This window comes from Lepus europaeus, chromosome 1 (assembly GCF_033115175.1).
Source record: "Lepus europaeus isolate LE1 chromosome 1, mLepTim1.pri, whole genome shotgun sequence".
NCBI lineage: Eukaryota > Metazoa > Chordata > Mammalia > Lagomorpha > Leporidae > Lepus > Lepus europaeus.
Genome location: NC_084827.1, coordinates 149,120,213 through 149,139,854, shown reverse-complemented (window position 1 = coordinate 149,139,854; position 19,642 = coordinate 149,120,213). Strand labels below are relative to the sequence as shown.

General features: G+C 39.4%; 1 protein-coding gene across 1 annotated transcript in view; it reads right to left on the bottom strand.

Moving 5' to 3' along the window:
- The window catches only part of PARD3B (par-3 family cell polarity regulator beta), a 1,146,588-nt gene that overhangs the window by 340,766 nt on the left and 786,180 nt on the right, over positions 1–19,642 (bottom strand). The window lies entirely within an intron of this gene.

Below are 19,642 nucleotides of genomic sequence, written 5' to 3'. Positions count from 1 at the left end.
GCACACACACATATACAAATCTAAAAGGCGATTGCTGTCTCTAGATTATACCTAGAGTGTGAATGAGAATGATTATGTGTAAGAGTGTATACAAACACACTTATGCATATACATAAAAGCACCCAATATAATGCTCGCTTCTCTTCTGATACCCATCCTAGGCACTGCCACACATTGTAGCTTTTATCATTGCCATGCATATTCAAATAATGATTAAGAAACATACTGTGCCTGGAAATCAAAGAAGGTTGAATTAATTGTAATTTCTGTGAGTAAACATTTTACCTTACCCTAGTGGCTATTAATGTGTAGCGAATGCAATTTACTTAGTCCGTAAATAAATGAAGCAATGCTATTGTTCTGAATATATTTCTTTGGGTATGTAGAAAAAGGGCCACCTTTTTATGTGTTACCGAGTTGCAAAATAGAAAACAAAACAAAAGCAAACTTTAGCAATCTACTTTCTGATATCTAATATTTTTCATTTTGTATGTTTTGTCTTGCCATCCACCCACCCCTTTGCATTCCACTCTTTGACATCTACCCCCCACCAGTCTCCTATTATTAATAACAGGATTAGCTTATATAAATATTAGCAGCATAAGGGGTATTTTAAAATGGGTAAAATTCTACCAGAGCCCTTGTTTCCACATTCAACACTTTTCTACTAGGACCAAAGCTCATGTTTCTCTCTAGGTACAAAGGAGATTACTGTCAGGAAGGGGTTATACTTGGATTTCTGGAAATAAACTATCTTGCAGTTTTTCCATAGATGTAAGCTGAGCACATGGTAAGTTTTATGTACATAAAGTATCTACTTCAAGGCCTAGCACATTGTAAGGCTCAATAAACAGCACCATTTTTCATTGCTTTTATCACTGTTTTTTTTCTTCTACCACCACTGATAACCATGAACACTACTACTAGTTGTTTGACTCGGTATTAGGATCACAAGCAACACAAAATAAGTACAACAAAGGCCCAATACTTACATGCACCCACATAAATTTAAATAGCAATACTCACTCTCCCATATGTCCTGAAATATGGTGCAAATAATAACGATAATGATAACAGCTGACAATGCACGGAGTGCTTACTCTGTGCCAAACTCCACACTGACCATTCTGCCTGTGTTAACTTATTATCACCCTTAAAACTGTACTACCTGCATTACCATTGGCCCCATTTTGCAGATGAGGGAACTGGAGCACAGAGAAATGCAGTAACTGGCTTGAACACTCAATAAATCTCCAACATGGAACTGGCCTGCGCCTGCTTTTCTGCTCTACACCACACACTACACCGCCTAAGATGTACTTGGTCCCTGACCAGTTGCTTACAGTAGCGTCTATTTGCCTCATGTCTAAAATAGGAACATTAATCTAGATGAGTCCTGGAGTCTAGACAAAAAGGAAAACTGCAAAAATTGGATGTTGTTTTATAGATTCATCATGAAGTTAGAGCAGGCAAATTCACACTTTGAATAATATACGTGATGACAATAAACACCATATTTCATAGGTGACAGTAAATATTTAATAAATGTAACCAACATGAGACTAAGCCAAGAAATGTAAGAAATATCAGGGCCACATTTCAGGTACTACCTGTAAATCATAAATACAAAGGATAGGCTACTATTCCATTCAGATAGGAGCGTATTTCTTATTTTTCCAGGAAGGAAGACAAGTTGAAGAAACAGAAATAGAACAGATTATTTCTAACAAGAAAACAAAAAACAGCATGAAGGTTTGGGGGTACTGAAACAACAGTAAAAGCCTCTAGAGCTTACAGAAAATATTTTACACTGTAAAACCCCTAAGGTTGTCTGACATGAAGTTTGGTGAAAATATGAAGAAGAAAACTATATGAGAAAGCCTAGATTTTCTGTCAACAACAGTAACCATCATTTATTTATTAATTGCTATTCAGGAGATTATATTTGAGCCAAAACTGTAAGCATTCGTGTCAACCTCTAGCAATAAATTCTAGGGCACATGAAAGTGAATAAATCATCCGAGATATAAGGCAAGTTATCTAAAAGGAACTCATCCACAGCTCAGAGAGAAAGTACATGTTCTCGAGAAGAACAAATACAATCGCGTCCCGGCCTTTTGGCTAAGATCAAGTGTAGGAACAAACACACTGTTACTCATTCTAAGCAAACTGAACATTAAGGATTCATGGATTTTGCAGGATTAATAGAGCTGGGAATTAGTTCACTTTATATAAACAGAAGTCACAAATTAGAAGCACCAACTGACATGGGGCAACATTACAACCACGTTCTACTGGATGTATAGTATGTGGCAAAATTAAGAGAAGAAAACAGCAGTTGAGCCCTAGGTTGTAAATTTGGACTCAGAAATTTTCAGGCTTAGAAAAAAACTTGTGTTTATTCCTGAAAATAAATGAGATACAGTGGTAGGAGAGAGATCAGTGTCATAGGGGAGAATCCAAAATCAGGAAGGGACTTCCAGCTGCACTGAACTGACCAAAGTGGATCAAGAGAACTGGGACTGTGACGGGGATGTTGGCCAGGGCTTCAGCTGTTTTCCTCACGTGTGCTTCTGACAGAAGATCTAAGCATCTGGTTGCAAGAGGCATTACTGTGTCATGTAATGTGCATCAGTGTCAAATGCCAGTCAAATGCTTAGAATAAAAGTACCCTATCCCGTAAAGACAGGGGTGAGCAGTACAGTATGTTGGCACATTGGCTCCTTCTTGCCTACTCCCACTGTCTCCAATTTCAGGTTAGCTGGTCATTGTGTAGGAAATTTTACAGCCTTTCCAAAGAGAAAATTCACTTTCTACTTCTAGCCTCAGTATTTAATCATTTTTTTTCTAGGTTCCCTCTAAAACTACAGATCTCTTTGAAGGAATAATATAATTTATCAAAATGAGAATCTTAGTGACTTGAACCCAATGAGTTACCCCAAACCATGATGATTCCATTTGTACATCTGTAGCAGTTGTGATATTGGCTGTGGCGGATTTTAAGTAACTGTCTCACACAGTGATCATTGAACACTCCACCATACCCATCATGGGTAAACCTTGTCCTAAGCCCTGCATTTACTTGTCTCCTTTCGATCATCTATCACCAGTCTGGACACAACTCTTCACTGATTTCCAAGCCAGCATATGCTGTCTATAAATGCCAAGGAATACATCTTTTCCTAAACGTTAGAGGCTTTTTTTTAAACCTATGACTTCTACATCCAGGGCCCATGTTCTGTAAGATCTAGATGAGCTTACCCTTCCCTCACAAACACGAGCTCATCCTAGATAGACAAACTTCACAAAAGAAATAATGCAATAATGACTGAGGGTGCTAAAAGAAGGATCTTGGAAGACAACAATAATTTTCAAAGTGATAGGATAAAAATATTTTTAATATCATGTGACAATCTCCCCCAAATTAAAGCCTCCTAAAGAAACATCACTAAAGCTTTAATTTTTTAAGATGTTAGAACGCTTTTAAAGATTCCATCTGTTCCCAAATTATGACTTGGCTTGACTTGATCCCAGGAGTCTTCCACAGAAAGTGTGCAGAGGAAAATTTCAGATTCATGTTTTTTGGACCCATCAGTGCTTAGACACATCCGTAACTCCTCTCAACTAGAGAAATACAGAACTGTTGAAAGAATGGATAGACGCACCAAAAATAAAGACATAAAGGTGTTGTGTTAGATTTTTCCTGGGTCATAAAAGGGGTGGTAAGAAGCCTGGTAGAGAGCTACGGTCTAGGTGGAGAGGTATGACTATAAACAGCTTGTTCATGCACCTAGAAACTGCTGGCCTTCCTGGGATAAAGTCTCATTTCCACATATTACGGACCAGAAAGTGCTTTCTAGGGGGGAAGTAATTTTCTCTGACTTAGTTTTGTTTCCTACCCCCAGCCCATATCTCAAAACTTCTACTGACTCCCCTACAGACAGGTGATGAGAATAATAAGTAATAGAGAATAAAACTATCTAGAGAGTGGTGGCTCAGAGTGAATGACCAAAAGGAGGGGCTGTAAAAATCTCCAGACACTGGACAGTCCGCCAGCTACTTCAGGAATCATTAACCTCTCTATGCCTTGGTTTCTTTTTCTATAAAATGAGGATAGACAAACACAGGAGAGTGCCTGAAGTATAGTAGTGCTCATAAAAGCACCGGTGATCATTATTGTCACTGTTACTTCTGTGCCACCTGTCGATATTTGGGTTCAACCTACTAAAGCATTCCTAAATATGAACATGGCTTCCACAAAAACTTTAAAAGTTCTTCATAAAGAAATACCATCTTTCCTGTTTTGTTAGAAAATTAAGCCGCCCCCCCCCCCAACTCCTTCCATGTTTTGTTTTGAAATAAGGTAGATGTACTCATGTGCTCATCACACATACAGGCTATTCTTCAGAAGATTAAAAGTGGAGTCTGGGCTGCCCTTCCCCTTAGGCTATAATCATTTAATTAGTCTGAGATCTCATTGGCAATGTTTGAACTTCACACTCTAGCATTAAAATCTGGCAATAAAAGAATGCCTTAATCCAGAAGACCAGTAATTGGATGTTCCATTATTGATGAAATTTCTTCCAATATGTCCTCATTAAAAAATAAGGAATTATTTTAGGTAAGGTATTCACTTTCATATATATGGCAAGTTTTTCTACAAGCTAGAGCAGTGTAACTAACAAATATAAGTTGTAATATTTCATGTTATAAACAATAAATAATGTATTAATTTGCACATTTCAATAACATCCATGGCCCTGAAGGCACTTAGTGAAAATTAATTTAGAGTCATTCCTGCTAAAATAAAGAGATGGTGCCCAATAGTAAATTAGGGATCAAAATTACTGGAATGCTGTCCAGGGTCATGATATGAAACCTGAGAAGTCCAGAGATTCATCAAAGTAGCTTGCTTTCATTCTCAATTTGGCCTTGCCTTAGTATGAGCAATGAACTCGGGCAAACACAACAGAAATGTTTTATTTGCTTCATACGGATTTGTGATGTGAAATTAATAGCTTAAAACTCTTTGAATGAAAAATTATTATAAATCCCAAGTGGGAAGTTACAATACCACTTTATTCTCCAACATATTCCACTTTATCTTTTCATTCTGGATTACATTTACTGAAAATTTTGTATATTTGATTTTTTAGTAGATTCCCTTGAGGCAAAATGTCTTTTGTGCTTTAATAGATATCATTGCAAATCCATTAGCCTTAAAAAATTCTCCACAATATCCAAAAGTATAATTTCCCAAATTATATTATCTCTGCTAACTGTGTCTCTAATGGGCCTAATTACCTTCTTGCCTATCTTGGTATTCCAAATATTGATCATCATTCCAAGCTTATCACATAGCTCTGATTCCCATTTATTACTATAGGGCAGAATGCAATCTGGCTTTACATTATTACTGTCATTTGGGTCTCAGTTCTTTTACTGCAATTTACAAGTTCTCCAAGAGCAGAATTTTTTTTCTTTTATGTCTTGTAAATCCTAAGGTCTTTTATCCTGAAATTCACATCAAAATATTCAATAATGAACTTCTCATTAAGATTCATACATTTGCATAATATCCTTGACTCCATCTCCAAACACTGTTTATTTTAAAAGACAACTATCTAGAGAAAATCTGAGAAGATTGTGTCAACAAATAAATTCTGGCCGGCGCCGTGGCTCACTAGGCTAATCCTCCGCCTTGCGGCGCCGGCACACCGGGTTCTAGTCCCGGTCGGGGCACCGATCCTGTCCCGGTTGCCCCTCTTCCAGGCCAGCTCTCTGCTGTGGCCAGGGAGTGCAGTGGAGGATGGCCCAAGTGTTTGGGCTCTGCACCCCATGGGAGACCAGGAGAAGCACCTGGCTCCTGCCATCGGAACAGCGCGGTGCGCCGGCCGCAGCGCGCTACCGCGGCGGCCATTGGAGGGTGAACCAACGGCAAAAGGAAGACCTTTCTGTCTGTCTCTCTCTCACTGTCCACTCTACCTGTCAAAAATAAAAAAAAAATAAAAAATAAATAAATTCTTTGATTATAAGTATGGGCATGGCTTTCTAAATGTTTGCCAAGTATTGCTTTATATTTTCATTTTTTTTTTTTACTAAAGATTCCTTCCTCTATAAAGGGAAAGTCAAAATCTTATATCATGTTTAGTTTCTTTCCTAGATTCAAATTATTCCCAACAGACAATAGTGAATTCAGTACTAAACATTCTTCTCATGACATTTTTCTTCCATTTTATACTTTTCAGATGAGAAAATGGACGCTATGGTTCAACCTAATGGGTAAATTGTTTTTAAAAATATATATATAATCACAAGCATGGTAGATTTTATTAGGGCAACTGAAGAAACTCCGGCAATTCCATTCCCAAAGATTGGTTTGTTTTAACCTTTTGTTTTTCTTCATTCTGCCTTTGGAAAACTCTACTGGACTTAAACAAAAATTTGCATGCAAATTGATAATAGAGTTAAAAATTAGGTAACTAATATTAGTTGTCAAGTGGAAATATGGCTTCTTAAAGGAAAACATTACCTTTATTATTTAAATAGGAAAAAAAAGTAGACTCATTTGAGGGCCCATTCACCTTACTAAAGTGGCAAGCAAGCGTTCTTACCTGTGAAATAGTATTGATACATGCACCTGCCTTTTCTTAGCCTTGTTAACTTTTGTACCTTTAGCACAAAGATGTGCCCAATAAGTATTGTGGTAGGAATAAAGGGACATGAATGTAAAGAGTTATTCCAAAACTTGGATGTCCTTTTTCTCCGGTGCTGTGAGGCTGAACAGTTTTGTCTGCAGAAAAACATCCCCAAATTTCTTCAATTCCTCAAAATTCATATAGAGAATATGTTCTTTGTTAATAAATCCTAAAGTCTTTTGTTTCATTTTTGAGTCTTTAATAATTGTAATCACTCACTATTTTTCTCTAAATGTTGCCTTTTTGTACAGTCATTCCTTTGATTTCTCTTTTGTGATATTAACCTTCTCTGCCATTTCCACCTCATGGGCTCTTTAAGTGATCTTATTTTGGGGCTAGCGTGGTGATGCAGCAAGTTAAGCCCCTACATGTGTCATCAGCATCCCAAATGAACACCAGTTTGAGTGCAGCTGCTCTGCTTCCCATTCAGCTCCCTGCCAATGCACCTAGGACAGCAGTGGAAGATGGCCCAAGTGCTTGGTGCCTGCCACTCACATGGGAGACCCAGGTGGTGTTCCAGGCTTCTTGACGTCAGCCTTGCCCAGCCATAGCCATCCTGTCCTTTGGGGGAATGAACTAGCAGATGGAAGATCTCTTTCTCTCTCTGTCTTTCCTTCTCTGTCCATAACTCTGCCTTCCAAATAAATATAATAAATCTTTAAAAACATAAAGAATTAGTCTCATTTTTACTCATCACCAAGAACAACTTTGTCTTTCAGCTCCTTCTTGTACATCTCAGAAACAGGCTTTTCAGTCTGGGCACAGACTATTTCAGTGATCCCCATCCCAATTCTTTTCACCATTTATTCTTTGTATGCCTTACATCAATGGTATGCATATCTATTTTGATTTTAGTTGGTGAGAGGTTTATGTCTTTATGCATTGTATAATATAGTACTTTCCAAAGAAACTAAAATGTATATGAAGAATTATATAACGAAAAAGTATCAGCATAATCAAAGGTCAAAGTTGACTGATTTCTTGGAGAGCACCCAGATGAATTTGTTTTCATGTTGTATAGAATCGGTTCCTGTGTTTTTTAGTGTCTGACATTATTTTCATATTTTTTGCATATTTCTCTCTCTTTTATATCTAATTGATTATACTTGAAAGAAAAAAGGAGCCTTCAGATTCTTACCTACTGAGTTATTTACAGAACTGATAGAAAGTGAGGTTTTCCAGTTTCATGTTAACATGAAGAGTTTCTTTATAGACGGACTTCAAGCAAGTTTTCAATCTAATGTGAAAATGTCAAGCCAAACTCAAGTCAGAAACCTCGGAGTGTTTAGCAGGTAATTTTATGACTCAGGACCATGCTTGGTCCTAAGAAGAATGGGAGATAAACGTAATAGCAACATTTCCTGCGGCTTTAAATTGTACCAAGCCCATTCCCATACAAAGTGAGGTCATGTCGTACACAATTGCTGTTACCCAAATGCAAGTGCATGCTCGTGTTCAGAGAGTGCTAGAAGGAAGGTGGCAGAGGAAGGGCAGGAGAAAATCACTTAATGAGAGTAATTCTGCTCACCATTCTCCTTGATGAGAACATGGTCGAGAGTGAGTGTCTAGAAAGCAACAGGGTTTGGAGGAGAGAATTGTTTGCTTCTGCTCCTTACTTGTCCCTCATGCCATGAGCACCTTATCACACTGGGTATGATTCTTATGCTGCAAGATTTCTATTTTTCACAATGTCAGTGCTATTTAGCACATTGTCAGTGCTATTTAGGCAGTGGGCTGCTATAACAAAAATGCCATAGACTGGGTGGCTCATGAACAGGAATTTCTCACGGTTCTGGGTTCTGGGATATCCAAGATCAAGACATGATGGTGAATTTGCATTTAGTGTGAGACTGCCTCCTAGTCCTAACATGACTGTCTTCTCATTGTATCTACCCACAGTAAAAGGGGCAAGGAAATTGTATAACTTTCTTCTGTACAGGCATTAATTCTATTCACAAGGGCTCTGCCGTACCTTTCTGCCATGCCACAGCTCTCTGTGTACCAGTAGAGATGGCACCGTGTCGATTTCATTCAAGTTGCATGCCCACTGGAGCGTGGATACCACAGCCTGTGCTGCACCAGTTCCCACTGGAGCTGCACCTGGGGCAGCCAAGAAACCCAGAATCCAGGCATGGGGAGTAGGAGCCTCAGTGTTGGTTGTGCTAGTCAACATACAACAGGCACAGAGGTCCTTCCTTTGATAACTTTGTCACCCCTGGCCCAGCTCCCAAGGCCCTTGCACTCTTGGCCTAAAATGGGAAAGGCAGCCCTGACAGCATCTGAATTACTTTTTTTTTTTAAGATTTATTTATTTGAAAGTCAGAGTTACAGACAGAGAGAAGGAGAGACAGAGAGAGAGAGGTCTTCCATCCACTGGTTCACTCCCCAATTGGCCACAACGGCCAGAGCTGCACTGATCTGAAGCCAGGAGCCAGGAGCTTCCTCTTGGTCTCCCACATGAGTGCAGGGGCCCAAGGAAAGCCATCTTCGACTGCTTTCCTAGGCCATAGCAGAGAGCTGTGCTGGAAGTGGAGCCGCCACCCATATGGGATGCCGGCACTACAGGAGGCAGTTGCACCCGCTACACCACAGCACCGGCCCCAGCATTTGAATTACCTTCAAAGTCTGTCTTCTGTGTCAGAGTCATTTTTGGTGTATTGCAGAAGAGCTCCTTGCTTCAGCTGAGGTGAGTTATCCATACCAATCTCATCACATAGTTTCTTGACCATATTTTTAGGGTTCTCTCACAAACAGGTTTTCTTATTAAATATATATAGCCTGAAAATGGCCTAAATCTTTCAATTACATGTTCTTTTTGATGAACAATTCTGTCTTAGTTATTTTTCTTTTTGCATTTTACTGTAAGTAGTTAGGAAAAGTCAGACTGTACTTTTAACAATGTACTTAGAAACAGCTGCAGCTAAATATGCAATTTCATCACTCACAAGTTCTACCTTCCACAAAACATGAGAACACAAACCTAATTCAGCCACATTATTTACCACTTTATATCAACAATGGCATCACCTCCAGTTTCCATGTTCCCTTCTATGTGAGACCTCATCAGAGTGACCTTGCAGCCTATATTTCTACCAACGCTCTGTGTTTGCTTAGATATCCTCTAAGAAGACTGAGGCTTTCTGAGACACTTCCAGATTCATCCTTAAATGTCCATTCACGTCTCTCTCTCTCCCTCTCTCTCTTTCTCTTTGGCATGCACCTCAAAAGTCTTCTAGCTTCTATCTCATTATATATTTCCATAGCTCTTTCTGGATTCTTAGATATTTGTTACAGTAGTGCCCTACTTCTTGGTACCAATTTCTATCTTAGTCTCTTTGAGTCAATATAATAAAACTATACAATCTAGATGGCTTCTTAACAATAGTAATGTATTTTTCATGGTTCTGAAGGATAGGAAGTTCAAAATGAAGGTATGGGCAGATTCAGTACTGAGGGTCCCTTTCCTGGTTCATAGAGAGCTGTCTTCTTACTACATCCTTAGCTGATGGAAGGGGAGAGGAACTTTCTTTTGACCTTTATTTTATAATGGCTGTAACCCTATTCATGAGCACTGGAGCATCATGACTGGATTACTTCCCAAGGGCCCCGCCTCCTACTATCATAATATTCAGGGTTAAAATTTCTACTTGTCAATTATGGGAGGGCACACACATTCAATCTATAGTAATGTGTTCCCATCCTTAAACATAAGCCAACTAATTCAGCTAGTGTTTGACTAAAGATATGACAACACTAACCTTATAGTTTCTATTGTGGTGAATTTCATGAATAGGGATTTCCAATGCTCATTGGTTATTTCCCTTCATATTTCTGAGATGCACTGCTCTGTACTCACATAAATGTTGGAACAACCATTCAATTTTTTCCCAATTTCTCTTTAAAGTTCCTTGATTGTGCAAAGAAATGTTGGCCTTTTGATTTGGTAAAGGTACTCTTATGCTACATGTGAGTTTCCAGATCTGGAATACTCATGAAATTAAATTCCTTCCCCCATCCCTCTCTTTTTTCTGTCTCGAAAAAAAAAAGGCAAAAGTATTTAGCCCAGATGGCACCAGTTAAAGTACTCATGTCTCATATTTGAGTGCCTGTGTTTGCTGCCCAGCTCTGGCTCCTGACTCTACTTTCCCTCCAGTGCAGATCCTGGAATGAAGCAGTGATGGCTCAAGTAGTTGGGTTCCTGCCATCCATGTAGGATACCTGAACTGTGTTTCCAGCCCCTGACTTCAGCTTAGCTTTTGTGGACATTTGGGGAGTAAGCCAGCAGATGGGAACAACAATCTCAATCTCTCTCTCTTTCTCTCTCTCTCTCTCTCCCTCTCCCCCCCCTCAAATATATTTTTAAAATTAGAAAAAAAAAAAGGTTGAGCACTTACATTACCCAAGGTGTAGTAATCTAGGCACAGAGCAAAATGAACATACAGAAAGGAGCAATACCAGAGAACACAGAATAGACTGCTACAGGGCACAAAGGTTCCATCTGAGGGGAGCACAGGCCCTCATATTTCAGAAAACAAAAATGTTTGTACAGACTGCTGGGTTTCTCTGGAGTCATATTTCCAACTGGGGCCATGTCATCTTTTCACTAATTAGTTGTCTCTTTAGTATCCTATAATAATTTAATCTTTAAAGCAATGGCTATTGTAAACACGGCTCTGGCATTAGACCACTGCGATTTGTGTCCCAGCTCCACTTATGCACCAGCTATGTTAGCTTGGGCAAGCCTGTTAAATCTCTGTGCCTCAGTTTCCCATAAGACAGAGATAATGATAGCATCTACTTCACAGGGTAGTAACAATGTTATCTGATACAGGGTATTGAACATGAAACCTCACACATAGCAAACCACTCTGGTCAGTCAATGTCATCTCTTACCATTATGTCTCCTTTGATGAATAAAATTTATACCCATTAGGAGGGCTCTCTACAACCTAGAGAATGCCAAGAGGATTTTAGTTTGCATATCCTTACTAGGCCATTTCTTTTTTGCTTGTTTGTTAAATATTCACTCTTTGTTCAAATCTTTGCCCTTTTTTTTTCTTTTTTTTTTTTTTTTTTTTGGTTTAGGATGCCTTATTAATTGTTGAATCATCTTCTACTCCCTTTACTCTTTTAAAATAACTCAAATAAATCTATTTCTGGTAGAAATATTTCTCTTAAAATAATAAAATATTAAAATCACTTGGTGAGAACAGTCATATATGAGAAAGTGACTGCTCTCTGAGACAAGCCATGATGCCATCAGCAAAATTATACATCAGAAAAGGTCATTGGCTTTGGGTGTCACTGGCCAATAGGCCAATCTGCAAAGTCTAAACTATGAATGCTGACATACAGCATACTTAAGGGCTGGAGTAGTTTAGGCTTGTGCAAGTTCATTGAGAAGAAAGAGTAGTGTGATCTTTAGTCCCTAGATAAGGTATCATGAATGAAAAGGGACTGACTGAACATAGATAACACTGATGGATTGAACATAGATAAGAAAAGTTGGAGGTGGATAGGCACTCCATGAATGGAGAAACAGAGGAAAAGCTGAGACATGTCTACTGTAGAGTGTGGACTCAAGGGAGAATGGAGTAATGAGTTGGGGAAGATGATTATGTTTGTAGGGAACAAGCATGTGGAGGAAGGACCAAGTATGTTATGAAGGGCCTTGAAATCTGGCTAAGAAGGTAAAACCCAAATCAGAAAACAATAGGAAGCATTAGGTTTTCCATCAGAGGAATGGCTTGATAATATTGACATTTTGAGAAAAGAGAATATGGAAGATGTGTGTACGGCAAATTAAAGAGACTGCTAATATTTTATAACAATGGAACTCATTCTTAGCATGGTACCTTGTTCTTGATTTTCCTCCATTTTACAACTTGAACTTCAGGCTTTTGTGAAGCAGTTTCTTCAAAAACATTCTCAGTGTGGTTAGTCATTTTTCCTCATGATGAACAAAATGGCTTTCCCCCGGTCTCTCTTTGACCAGGAAGAAAAGGCTTCAAAAAATGTCATACGTCCCTTTGTGAGGTAAGAAATGTTCATAGTTGGGTTCCTTTGAGTGGACAGGACAACCACTACCTGCAATAACAAGGCTTCCTCTTCGCCTGCCTTAGCTGTGACTGTCATGGTCAGACCCTTTGCTACCTCTGTTTAAGCATACTTTACTATATTTAGTAATATATAATGATTAATGGGCAGTAAAACAATTAACATGAGGACATACAAAATAAATGAGGTGGCATATATGAAAAGGAAGTCCCACTTAATGTTGTTGTGAAATCTGACAACATGCTGGAGTTTCCCTGTAACTCAGCTCAAGGAGTCCTTGCCAGTAGGAAATAAGGTTACAAGAAGGTGATATTTCCATTAATAACAGCCCCTGGGGAAGCCATGCTCAGTCGTTCTGGTACTGAAGGTCTTACTGCAGTGTAGTGCAGTGTCAGAGAACATGAGGACTGAGCTTTAGCCTACCTCAGGGAAGCTCCTGGAGAAACAGGAAGAACATCACAACTCCAGATATCTTAAGATGCCTGTTTTTACCTCCCTCTCCTGTTGACATCCATTCTTTTTTCCCTACCCAATGTACACTACTCTATCTGGAATGAGCATTCTTATTTGGGGGTTGGTGGTTAATTCTATGCCTTCCTGATTCTCATCCAGTGTGCCCATGCCCCAGGCATAACCAGCAGTGTATTTCACTCTTCTGGCTAGTTCAGGAATGGACTTTTGTCCCAGACAGGGATGGCCAGAACTAATCCTAGGTAGTGATAAGGATAAACGCGTATTCTTTGCTCCTGCTGTTACTGGGAGGATAAGCCTGAAGCTACTGGTAGCCACCTTGCTTTCCCATAAGCAAGAAATCCAAAGAGAGAAACCAGAACTGTACAAGAGAGTATTACTGAAATGAAGACTCTGGATCCAGCCACATTTCCATGTAGATGCTATTCTGAACATTTTAGTTAAATGAGTAAACAAATTATTTTTTTTTTGCAAAGTTAGTTTGAAATTGGCTCCTTTCAATTATTATTGGAAGAGTCTTGACTTAATACCCTGTTCTCTAATCTCTTATCCATATTAGAATCCATACTACCACCAGTTTTTCTTACTCAGGTGAGACACACACTTGGGGAACAGGTAAGATCATTGGTGATAGAATCTTGAATACAGAGCCAACCACAGCAAAGAGAAGAGTTTCTGATACCAGGCTGTAGAAAGTCATGTTCTGGTCTATTCATGGGTTGATTTTATAAGTGACAAATTCCCCAACATGGGGAATAGTTTTATCTTTTTTTTACAATTAAGATCTATTTATTTATTTGAAAGAGTTATGGGGTCCAGGGAAGACAGGGAAAGAGAAAGAGGTCTTCCATCTACTGATTCACTCCCCAATGGCTGCAATAGCCAAGGCTGAGCCAGGCTGAAACCAAGAGCCAGGAGTTTCATCTGGGTCTCCCTCACGTCTGACAGGGCCCCAAACACTTGGACCAACTTATGCTACTTTACCCAGGCCATTAGCAGGAAGCTGGATCAAAAGTGGGGTAGCCAGGACACAAACCAACCCCTATATGCTGGCATTGCAGGAGGTGGCTTTACCCACTGCGCCATAGCGCCTGCTCTGGGACATAGTTTTATTGTGTTGATCTGCTCAACTTGTTCCTGATACCTTTGTGAAGAGAGATCTTTCTCTAGAGAATTAGAAAAAAACTAGAGACATACTACCCATTGTGTAGACAATTGAGAAAAGTAGAATGGCTTTCAAAAGAGAAGGGGCTGGCCTTGTGGCAGAGCAGAAAAAATTGCCGCCTGCAGTTGTGGCATCCCATATGGGTGCCAGTTCAAGTAGCTCTACTTCTGATCCAGCTCTCAGGGCCTCTGCACCAGCATGGGAGTCTCCCATGGAGACTTGGGAACTCCAGTCTCCTGGCTTTGGATCAGCCCAACTCTGGCTGTTGCAGCCATATGGGGAGTGAACCAGCAGATGCAAGACCTCTCTCTCTCTTCCTCTCTCTCCCTCTCTCCCTCTCTCTTTCTCTCTCTCTCTCTCTCTCTCTGCCTCTTCATCTATAACTCTTCCTTTCAAATAAATAAATAACATTTTTAAAAAAATAAAGAGAGGGGCTGGCACTGTGGAGCAGTAAGTTAAAGCCCCGGCTCGCAGTACCAGCATCCCATATGGGCGCTGGTTCATGTCCCTGCTGCTCCATTTCCAATCCAGCTCTCTGCTATGGCCTAGGAAAGCAGTAGAATATGGCCCAAGTCCTTGGACCCCTGCACCCACATGGGAGACCCAGAAGAAGCTCCTGGCTCCTGACTTCAGATCAGCTCAGCTCAGCTCTGGCCGTTGCAGTCATTTGGGGAGTGAACCAGCGGAAGGAAGACCTCTCTTTCTCTCTGGCTCTACCTCTCTTTATAACTCTTTCAAATAAATAAAATAAATCTTTTCAAAAAATAAGAGAAATGAAATCAGTTCCTGTTATGGTTGACAAGGGGTTCAAGCAACCTATCTACAATTATACTAATTAACCATATTGTTAATTGTACTAATTATACTAATTAACTACATTATACTATTTATACAATTTAATTTATACAATATAACTCATACAACTATACTCATTAACTATACTGTTCTGATTTCAGAGGTCTAAAAGTAAACCCAAATCACTTTCAAGGGCCTGATGACCCTGCAGTATTGTCCTAACTCCTCAATAGAACCCCTTCCATGTGAGGGAGACCTGTGCCCCACGGGGAGGAAGAGTCTGTGTATACGGAAGGCTTGTGCTGTATCCGAGGGTTCTGAATTCTTGCAGAGAAGTTTATGGGAAAACAGCATTTGGAACTTATCTATAACCTGACTCTAGGAAAATGGTGAACTAAAATCAGGGTTCTTGGGGCTGGCGCTATGGCATAGCAGGTAAAGTCGCTGCTTGCAGTGCTGACATCCCATGCGGGCATTAAGTTTGAGTCCCAGCTGCTCCACTTCCAATCCAGTTCCCTGCTAACAGCCTGGGAAAGCAGTGAGAGAATGGCCCAAGTACTTGGGCCCCTGCACCTGCGTGGGAGACCTGTTCAATGCTCCTGGCTCTTGGCTTCAGATTGGCCTAGCTCCTGCCATTGTGGCCAACTGGAGAGTGAACCAGCAGATGGAAGACCTCTCTGTCTCTTTCTCTTTGCCTCTGCCTTTCTGTAACCCTGCCTTTCAAATAAATAAATAAATCTTCAAAAAAAAAAATCAGGGTTCTTAACAACAAAGATTTTGATGTAGAAAATATCTTTAGTGTGGAATGAAAGTAGGAAAGCTTGGAATTCAGGCAAGTCATGTAACATCAATGCACTTTGGTTTCTTCCTCAGTAAAAGCAGAATGATGAAAAAAGTCACTATTAATAATGGTGATGATGGTGATAAAAATGGGAACTACACAAACGAGGCATGCACTATGTACTTTACACATTTATTTTTCTGAGGTAAAAACTATTGTTATATCTCATTTTATAGCTGAAGAAACTGAGGTATGCATAAGTTAAGTACCTTGTCTAAGTAAACACCAACACCAATCTCATACGTTTTGTTATGATCAGACAGAATTACTCAAATGCAAGTCTTAAAACTGCAAGGTACTGTAGATACACGACCTATGTTGCTGTTAATAAGACAAAGGGGTTTTATACGCAACTGAATAAAAGACACAGGTGTCTCCTTGTGAACATCTGCTCTCAAGGGACAAGCAAGCAGTACGTGAGGCTCAAAAGCATTCCTAAGCCAGATGTGATACGGAAAGATACGGAGAGAAAAAGACAACTCAGGGCTGAGATGAGCCCTTGGACACTGGGCAGCATCAGAATGAGAGGGCTCTGGAGACAGAGTAGGAGAGGATGAGAGCTTCGGCAGAGTTTTCACAGGGGCCTGGGCAATGGGGTGCAGAGACGGGGCTGGACAGAGTGGATGAGAAGACCAAAAACGACCCCAGGGGCTGGAGGAATGGGTTTGTGATGGATCCCCCTGGTAATATAAGAACTCTGAAGTTTTGGGTACTGGATCCAAGTGGATCCACTCTAATACCCTGGTTTACTATGTGGTCAGCGGGTGATGGATGCAGGAGCTTTTTAACTGTGCCACATACTAGGTGGGATTCAACTGAGTGTGTGTTACTGAAGAACCCAAAACAGGATGGATGTTTTGTTTTGATGCAACAACAATAACTAATCTTCATGCAGAACCGACTATGTGACAGGCTGTGAGCCAAATGCTCTGTATCCTCTCAGCAGCCCTAAGGAGGGGGTGTTACCATTCTCTGCCTTTTATCAACACCATTCTCTCAAGACAGAGGCCCATTTCCGCCCCAGACACTGCAGAGCCCTATTTGCTTTTAGTACTCACTTAGAGTAAGAATATAAAAACACAAAGATTCTCCAAAAAATATTTATATCAAGAAAAGAAAGGAAGTCTCGGTTCACTGTTACTATTCCCACCGAAGAGCTGCTTTGTTCTTATTTTGAAATCAACTTTGAGCAAACAATGCACCATATTTTTATATCCTGCATCGTGTCCTGGATAAGAATTTAGGAAGGAGCTTGTGATGCATCATTAAATAGTTTTCCCATCACTTGATGACTGAGTTATTGGTACTACATATAGCCATGAGGGAAAAAATAAATGTTTATGATGATTTAAAAGACCAATTATATGCTTCTGCCTTACTCAGCATCCTACATGGCATGAAAAAATGGCAATTGGAAAGAAAAAAAAAGACTACATCTGAAATTTTAGCTGTGCACAATGTCAGTTTTCAGTTACACTTAAAGGATAGAAAACATTAGGATACCATTAAGAGTCTCAGAGTAATGGAGGTAAAGCAGAATTGTTTTCTATTATTATTATTACTGCCATTAATGGGTCAGAGCTTGCCAAGGGAGTAAAACTGGGGACAATCCAGACACTTTCAATACAGCATTAACTCTTTCGGGTCAAAAGGGGCCCATTTAGTGGACGTCAGCAGCCATTTAATAAAGGATACCCTCGTGGCCTCCAAGAATTTATCTTCTGTCTAAGGAGCCTTGCTTACACATTTTATTTTCTATATTCTATTCCAACAAATATTCCAGTAAGAGAAAAGGTTAATTTGCAGATAATTATTTAGGGAGGGAGGGAATATTTTTTAAAGCACAAAAAACAAAAACAACCCGTCACAATGCATCAGTCCTTGCGTGCAAATTTGGAAGAGGATAATGAACCTCCTGAAGTAACAGAATTAAGCTGAAAAATTAGAAGTGCAAGATAGAACAATTTTCTTTCAAGGGAACTATGTGGTGAAATAATTTTTTCCTTTTGTTCGCTTTGTACAGTTTATACGTGAATAAGTACAGCTAATCCTGTCTCTTTTCAAAAGTTAATGTCAGCTACTAGAATAAGCTGCTTTCTTGATTTAATTGCATAGTTTAACCTCTGACATAACCTTTTAATTCACACCATGACAGCCAACCCTACGGAAAGTTTTCCTAGAAACCTGAGTAACTTCCCCAAGGTAAGAGCTGCTTTCCCTCTTGTGAGTGTTGAGGGGAACATTCTGCCCAAGATCATCAAGCACAACAGCTGCTCTGGGTAGAAAGGCGCTGGCTCACTGCAGGGGAGAAGGGAATTCATTAGACTATCTGGTATGTAAAAGTGGAATGCACTTTTACCATCACTGAACAGCACACTTACAAACAGTTTAGTGCTAAATTTTATGCCTTGTTAATTTTACTACAGTTACATTTATGTTTTGAAAGTTGGGTAGCTGGATGCATGGATACTAAAAAGGGGTACCACACTGAATATGGATCCTAGGATAGTTTGGCCAGTGACAGTGTTTAAGACTCCTTTTATTCAAATATGCTGCAGAAAAGAAAACCCTGCAAACCCTTAAATGGAATGGAGAGAATGGGGCAAATATGTGTATACCTGGCTGCTTAAAACTCTAGGACAGAAGTCTCTGGATACAGGAGCGTAAGCACGCTCACACTCCGAAGACTCTGGTTTCCATAAGATCAAACCACTTATATCCAATTGAGTTTATGCAAATTTGTTTAAACTGAAAGTAAAAATTCTGATATTATTTTAACCCTGGGTTTTTTTTTTAACTTATTAATAAAACTTCTCTTCTTTGAGCAATTTAAGAAGTATGATTTGGGGGTGCAAACTAATTTTAACTGCATGAAGTTCAAATATGTTTTGCTTTTCTTATTGAAGTTACTGAAATACCCAAAGCGGAGATAAATATTAAGAGGTAACTTACGAACATTGTTTGAGTAATAACACTTGATGCCTTAAAATACAGAGTTTCTAGCCATAGGTATAGAAAGATTCTTTAGAAGAATATTATCATGAATAAAAAGAAAGAGGAGATTAGAAAGATAAAGTCCAAAACACACAGCATTCTGGAATAAATTTTTCTGCAAAGAAATATAAAGTAAAGGTGTGATGTTGGTGGGTGGGAAGGACAGCAGATCTCCTCATTCAATATTTCTTTTTTTCCTGTGGTCTTTAAAGAATTATTTCAAGATGAGTTTTCCCTCTTTATACCTTGGATTTTTCTCCTATGATGAAATGATAATTCTTTGCTTATACAACTTCACTAATGCTCTATTAGAGTTTTGCCGCATGATCAAATAAAAAGAGGTCAAGGGGTTGAGAAAAGAAAATTTGTTTAAACAAACACCTTTGATAATTAGAAAATTGCTGGGGAATTTCTACAAAGTGAACCAAAGCTACAGATATGCATAAATTAAAACCAAGAAGCCACCTACGTAGAATTACTTTTGTTTTATCCTCAACTCAAAATGTAAAGCGTTCTCAACTATACACACATATCAGGTGGAAACCCATGCACAATATTTCGTTTTTATAGGATAACTGGCCCCTTTAAAGAGTATTCAACCTAGGGCTGATGCTGTGGTGT